The sequence below is a fragment of the Silene latifolia genome, chromosome Y (genome assembly GCF_048544455.1).
Source record: "Silene latifolia isolate original U9 population chromosome Y, ASM4854445v1, whole genome shotgun sequence".
In the NCBI taxonomy this organism is placed as follows: domain Eukaryota; kingdom Viridiplantae; phylum Streptophyta; class Magnoliopsida; order Caryophyllales; family Caryophyllaceae; genus Silene; species Silene latifolia.
This window is the reverse complement of record NC_133538.1, coordinates 6,451,187-6,458,582: the sequence shown is the minus strand read 5'-3', so window position 1 is coordinate 6,458,582 and position 7,396 is coordinate 6,451,187. Positions and strand designations below refer to the sequence as shown.

The following is a 7,396-nucleotide window of genomic DNA, read 5'->3' as shown; positions in this document are numbered from 1 at the left end:
CAAAACCTTGGTCATTTTGGTGATTGTATGGATTTTGATTTTGGTAACCTTGGTTTTGATTGTAAAAGGGTCTTTGATTTTGGTTCCTCATGGGTGGTGGAGTGTATGTTGTTTGAGGGTTTTGAACATTTTGGCTTTTGTATGAGAGATTTGGATGGAACTTGGTGTTTTCATTGTAAAAATTTGAATAAGGGGTACCACTTTTGTAAGCTTGGAAAGCATTAACTTGTTCGGTTGTTCCCCTACACTCACTTGGGTCATGTCCCAAAGTTCCACAATTCTCACATATCCCACTTGGGATTGATGAGGATGCCGTCATGGCATTGACATGATGCTTTGATGTTTTTGAGTTTTCCTCAAGTCTAGCCATAGCTTGTTCAAACTTCAAGTTGATTGTGTCAATGTGAGCACTAAGTTGAGCACCCAATTGAGTAACGGAGTCCACTTTATGCTTTCCTCCTCTAGTAGCCTTGCGAGGTCTACTATATTGTGAATTATGGACCGCCATTTCCTCAATCTTGTTCCATGTTTGATTGTCATCAACTTCGGTGAACATTCCATTTGATCCCATATTGAGAATGTTCCTAGAATCTTCATATAAACCATTCCAAAATTGTTGCACTAAAAACCATTCGCTAAGTCCATGGTGAGGACATGAGCGACAAATACCTTTGAACCGCTCCCAAGCTTCATACAAAGATTCTTCATCCCTTTGCTTAAAACCCGTAATTTGAGCTCTTAGCATGTTAGTCTTTTCCGGTGGGTAGAATTTTTGTAGAAAGCTAGAGCCAACTTCTTCCAAGAATCTATTCCAAGGGTGGCCTTATCAAGGCCCTTCAACCATTGCTTTGCGGTGCCGATTAACGAAAAAGGAAATAAGACCCATCTTATTTGGTCTTGAGTCACGCCCGTTTGAGAGATAGCATCACAATAATCGCAAAAGGTTTCCATATGAGAATGAGGGTCCTCACTAGGCATTCCCCCGAATTGGCTCCTCTCAACTAGTTGGATGAAGGCGGACTTGGCAATAAAATTACCGGTGAGATGTTGCGGTGTAGGAGTACCATTTGGTAGATTCTCCTCGGTGGGTATAGAGTGTGACGAGAATTTAGGCATTGTAGGTGGATTTTGTGGGATATTGTGTAATGGGTTTTCTTCTCCTTCTATTGCGAAAGGATTGACAAACTCACTAGTGGGTTGAACAACTTCACCAACACCTCTCAAATTCCTCCTAACAAGTCTCCTATTATTCGTCAAGGTTCTTTCGATTTCACGGTCAAAAGGTAACAAATCACCTTGTGACCTTCTAGACATGCAAAATATCAAACAACTCGAAAACAATTAGAACAAGCCTTGTAAAGAGGTGACCCAACTACTAGTTAGCGGGATGAGTATTATAAAGTTTGGGTCCCGGAGCCGAATCGATTAGATTGTACAACACCTACAAGTCGACTTAATCTTTCCTACTCAACACATGCATGGTCTAACAAGACTCGAGTTGGGTTATGTCTTACAAGTCTCATTGAAAAGATAGAAGATGATAGTAAATGCAAGGATTCATAGGCTTAGCATTTCATCAAATATAACATGTGCATGTATTAAGATCAAAACAAGCAAGCAAATAAGATATGAAAGAATATTGATTTAAGCATGAATCATTCCCCATGTTGGTTTCCCCTAATCACCCATTAAACCCTAGCTAAGAGACTACTCACTCATTATCATGTTGATCATGCTAGAAAGGTTGTCAATCATACCAACAATATGAAACATGATGAATAAATGAAAGTAATTAACAATAATTAAAAAGGGATTAAGAGATTATACCTACTAATGATTCCAATAATAAAGCAAGAATAATAGAAGTACTTGAATCCTAGATTGAGAGGTTGTCAATCTCCCAATAATAACCCAAATAATCTTCAATTACCCAAAATAAAGGAAGAACAAGAGAGAGATTAAAGAACTAAAACTTGGATTAAAACTTGATTAATACTTGATTACAATATTGAAGAGAGATTTGATTGATATTAACTACACTAATTATTGATAAGAAGAACATCCTCCTCTAATTAGCTTAATGGGGTATTTATAGTGAAAATTAGGGAGGATGCATTAGGGTTAACTAAGGGCTAAACTAGTAATTACACTTTTTAAGTGAGCAAGGAGGACCGGTATTTTCCGAGAGAAGGGCTTCTCTTTTCTTAGCTTGAAGAATGAAATCCGTCTTTGTCTTGAAATCCGTGCGGATTAGAGTCGGGACGGCCGGAATTGGGCTGGGCAATCCGAGCGGATTCAGGAGAGGGACGCTCGGATTGTTGAGGGGGAATCCGAGCGGATTCCAAGGAGGGACGCTTTCGAATTGTTGAGGCTGGACGGACGGATTTATCCGCAATCCGTTCGGATTGTTGGTCGGCGTCAATTCTTCTTCTTTTCTTCCCTTTTCTTCATAAATTCCTTGGGGATTTCCTTGGGGACGCAAGGATCCTTTCTCAACATTGCTCTTCTACTATAATATGTACAAAGGCCTTCTAGTCTTGTCTCTTCTTGATGCTTGGTCATTGAATACAATCAATTTAGCCTCGTTTTGCCATGAAAATGCAAGATTCTTACTCCTTTCCTACCAAGGGATCAAAATCTCAAAGAATATGCAAAACAAAGAACTAAAGATAAGAAATGACCCAAATAGGCACTAAAAAGCATGGAAACAATGGTAATTCGGGGGCTAAATATGCGCCAATTATGGTCACATCAGTTACTAACACAACAATATTACAACTCCACTTCGTCATCTAAACATATTCATATTCGCAAAATCCATATTCTCATGCAATTGACATTCCATCTTTTCCAATCAGTTCATCTATTTCAACCACATTCTTCATTTACAAGTGCATATGATACCACAGTAGACAATTATATGAACTTGTTATCTAACTTTACGCAAACAGAATTATGTAAAATCATATCAAATCCCCTAATCACAAGTTACTAGTATATACACATTATAAACCATTCATCCTGCAACATCATTACCCATCACATATCATCATATTATCTACTTCCCTTTTTCCACCACATCATTTATTTTCTTATGTACTTTTCCAACAATTCCATACATCACTGTAAACCAAATATCATGCAACATGCCTATTCACAACACTTTAACATTTACCACATTCCTCATCCCACCACAAACATACATCCACTGATTCATGCCACACATCACCATATAGGTACACAATTTACAAGATAAACACATAGCGATCCCGACTCATATCCCATGGTGACCGGTTCAAAATTGTAGGGCGAGTTCGCGACTTTAGGACGTCTCCCAACTCTTTGGATTAGCTCCTACAACTTTTACCCCGGATTCATTTTAATTGACTCCCTATATTCATTAGATTCATTGGTTACAGGTTTCAGGATCGTCGCTCTGATACCATTTTGTAACACCCCCATACTCCAAGTGCCTTACCAGGACCACTCAAGGCATGGAAGTGCTACCATCTCGGTTACCCGAGGCAATGATAATCAAATGACAATGAAGAAACGTAATTTAAATAACAAAATAGTTTAAAGTGATTACATGATCAAAACCAAATCAAAATCAAAACTGAAATACAAGATTCTCAGACGGTCTACTGCTAAAACTCTCAAAGCTATAGAACATCGTCTGACACAGCGGAAGACTTCTAACTGTCACGTGATGACTCATCCCAGCTATCCCATACGCGTCATATCATACATGTTCAATAACTGCTCACCACCCCCGAATGGATCACCACAGTTTTTAAAACATTAAACGGGGTAGCACTAATCACACAATTTATATAACCAACAACACAGTAAACAAGCAGCTCAAACGGTCACACACACAATCACACCCACTCCAATCAATCTCCGTCACCGACTGTCCACTGGACCAGCCCTGCTAGTGGGGGACCGCAGCCGTTCCCACCTAAGCCCCGCTCATCATACCGAGCGATAACCCTGTCCCATTAATGTGCACATCCCCTCTCGTGGCGGGTTCCACGGAGGGCGAAACTAGGGCGTGAAGCCACTCCCGAAAGTGACTCCACTCAGCCGAGAACGCATCTAGAGAACCAGAGACAAACAATCACAACCATCAAACAACAATAAATCAACAACCGTCTCAAATCGAATACGATAACAATCAACAATCACACAACACCAACAATGCATTATGGGATTAATACTGAGTAGGGAAACCCTACCTGGAAAGCAATACAACTATCAGACGATCTAGCAGCTGTCTCAAAACCTTTCATCTACGAACCCTTCTCCTATACACATAATCACACAATCACTACCACATCAACATAAACATAGAAAAACCCCCAATCCCAAAATTAGGGTTTAAACAACCTTAACCAAATTCTATAAAAATGGTACGTAGGACTTACCCTTGACGCAAGGATCACAATGATACAAAGAACGATGAAATCCGACCTCTCAAGCTCCGGGATTTGTCAGTAACACGGATGAATGCGAAGAACGTAACTTGAATCTCTTTTCAATGTGATTAGGTTTGTAAAAGTGTATTATAAAGATGACGGAAAGATTTATATATTAATCCGTGTTATTAACAAAACCCGACAAAACATCACCCGTAAATCGGGCTACTCGATCGAGTAACTGACCTACTCGATCGAGTGTCGGCTACTCTATCGAGTACCTAAGGCTACTCGATAGAGTACCCTATAGGTCAGAAACTATTTTAAAAACGCAACTCACCCTTACTCGACAGAGTAAGACCTACTCGATAGAGTACCCAGAGACTCATAAAACCGTAGTATTACATGTCTGGGCAAAGACAATAGAGTGCTTCCCTACCTTAAAGGTCAAAGTACCCGAACCAACATCAATAACTGCACCAGCACTGTGCAGGAATGGTCTACCCAATATGATAGGAAAGTGGGATTCTTCGGGCATATCTAGTACCACGAAGTCGACAAGGAAGAAAAACTTTCCTATTTGCACAGGAATGTCCTCTAAGACTCCTATTGGCTGGACCACAGAGCGATCAACCATCTGTACTGTCATGTTTGTGACTGCAAACCTATTCAATTTTAACTTCCTAGCAAGACTCAAGGGCATTACACTAATACTGTTTCCTAGGTCACATAAGGCTTTCTCAATAGGAAAGGTGCCAATATTACATGGGACTGAAAAACTACCCGGGTCTTCTAGCTTAAGAGGTGCGGTATGGCTCAAATAAGAACATGACTCCTCAGTTAGTGCGACAGTATGCACAGTTTCAAGTGACTTCTTTTTAGACAGTAATTGCTTCATAAATTTCATATAAGCAGGCACTTGATTAACTAATTCTAGGAAAGGTACTTGTACGTTTAAGCTACGAACAACATTTTCAAATTTATTAAAAGATACGTGTTCCTTTGTCGGCACCAATCTCTCTGGATAGGGGGCTGAAAGTAGCAACTTAGCCCTCTCCTCTAAATCTCTCATGCCGGCATCGGTGGATTTAGGCTGAAAATCCACCACCTTCTCCTTGTTGTAGCTTGACCCTTCTTCAGACCGTCTCAAATGTGAACCATTAATCGACAAAGGGTCGTACTTCGGAACCGGAACGGACCCATCAGCAGTCGGGTCTGTCCTCAATATTTTCGGGGCAGTAGTACCCCGAAACAAGTGATCCCTCAAGTTATCGGGCATCGGAGGACGAAAAGAATCACTATCAGCAGTGCTGTCAGTCGATCGACCAGGTTGGTCAGTCGATCGAGTGACTTCTACAGGAACAGTAGCTTCTGGTTGTCGCGGACCAGTCGATCGACTGGGCATGTCAGTCGATCGACTGACATACCTGTTGATCGTCTTTTTCTTGTTTTTGTTCGTCACAGCCTTCTCCTTGCTTGGTTCCGCCTCATCCTTTTTAGTGACATCCTCAACCATAACGGGCCCATCAAGGGTAGACCCACTCCTCAAGGTGATAGCATTAAGGGTCTCCTTTTGGTCCGTTTGAGTTGGTAAATGTCCCGGAGCTCGAGTTGTATTCTTGCTAGCCAATTGGGCAATTTGGCTCTCTAACATCTTCATCTCGGCCTCTCTAGCTTGGGACTCCTTCAGCAACAAGTTCTTCAATTCGACAAATTCAGAATTTTGGGATTGTTGTTGCTGCTGAGGGACATACGGGGGCTTTTGAAACTGTTGTTGCTTATGAGGGGGCACATAGTTCTGCTGTTGCTGTGGAGGTTGAGTCGGATTCAAGACATTTTGGCTGCTCCACCTCAGATTCGGATGGACATTCGGCTCATAGTAAGTGTTTGTCTGCCTATAATGTTGAAAGGCAAAGACACGAGGACTCAAAGGGATTAGGACAATTGTCGAAACATGTCCCTCGGCTCCACATCTTTTGCGAGACGAAAGGACTGTCAAAAAGCGTTTACATGGTAGATCCCTCCTTTTGAAGCTCCACCCAACTCATACTTGTCAAATCTCGCCGTGAGAGCGAGCTTCTAATGCGACTACGAAGGAGATTCAGTGACTCTCCTTTGATTTCCCTGGAATTTCCATACTCGGCTTTGTGGGTGGCCAAATCATCAATGATCTTCCACCCCTTAGTCTCCTCCGTATTCTCCTGGAATCGCCATTATTTGTCGCGTCCAAGATAGCCCTCTGATCGTCATAGAGCCCATTGTAGAACTGATTGCATAGGCTCCATTTCTCAAACCCATGATGCGGAATGGTTCGCACCAGCTTCTTAAAACGGACCCATGCTTCGTGAAAGTTCTCATCAGGACCCTGTTTAAAGCTCGTGATCTGAGCTCTAATGGCATTTGTCTTCAAGGCAGAGAAGTATTTCTTGTAGAATGCCAAGGCCAAAGAATTCCAGTCGGTGATCCCATTAGCAGCTCGGTCCAGGTCTCTGTACCACTCCCTTGCAGCATCGCGGAGTGAGAATATAAACATAGTCTCCTTTATCTGGTCCTGGGTCACGCCTGTTGGTGGGGGTATGGAACAGCAATAATCGATAAATATCTCCATATGCTTGGCTGCATCTTCATTTGCAGCTCCCCCGAATTGGTTTCTCTCAACCAAGTTGATATAAGAAGGCTTCGGTTCAAATTTCCTATCAGCCCCTGGTAATTCGAACCCCTTGTATAGATTTGTAGCTATCGGCTCAGAGTGACTTGCTATAGTTGCTTCTTCAGCCATTTCTAGAAAATCTGGAGAAGTGACGGTCTCAGCTGATGAAGTAGAAATAGGTGATGAAGGTGGGTCCTCCTCGAACAGCTCGTTCTCGTAGTAACTAGACAGAGTACTCAGCTCTTCCTCTGTCGGCAATATCCTAGATGATCATCTCAACTCGCGCAAAGTCTTCTCAATCTCAAGATTGAACGGTACTAATTCATCA

At 41.8% G+C, this 7,396-nt stretch overlaps 2 non-coding genes across 2 annotated transcripts; both read left to right on the top strand.

Annotated features, from left to right (window-relative positions):
* The first annotated feature begins 638 nt into the window (after positions 1-638).
* On the top strand, positions 639-745 carry LOC141636959 (small nucleolar RNA R71). The gene has a single exon (XR_012541524.1). It is a non-coding gene; the product is annotated as a small nucleolar RNA R71 (small nucleolar RNA).
* A 5,964-nt stretch (positions 746-6,709) lies between these two features.
* On the top strand, positions 6,710-6,816 carry LOC141636564 (small nucleolar RNA R71). The gene has a single exon (XR_012541170.1). It is a non-coding gene; the product is annotated as a small nucleolar RNA R71 (small nucleolar RNA).
* Positions 6,817-7,396: the final 580 nt, after the last annotated feature.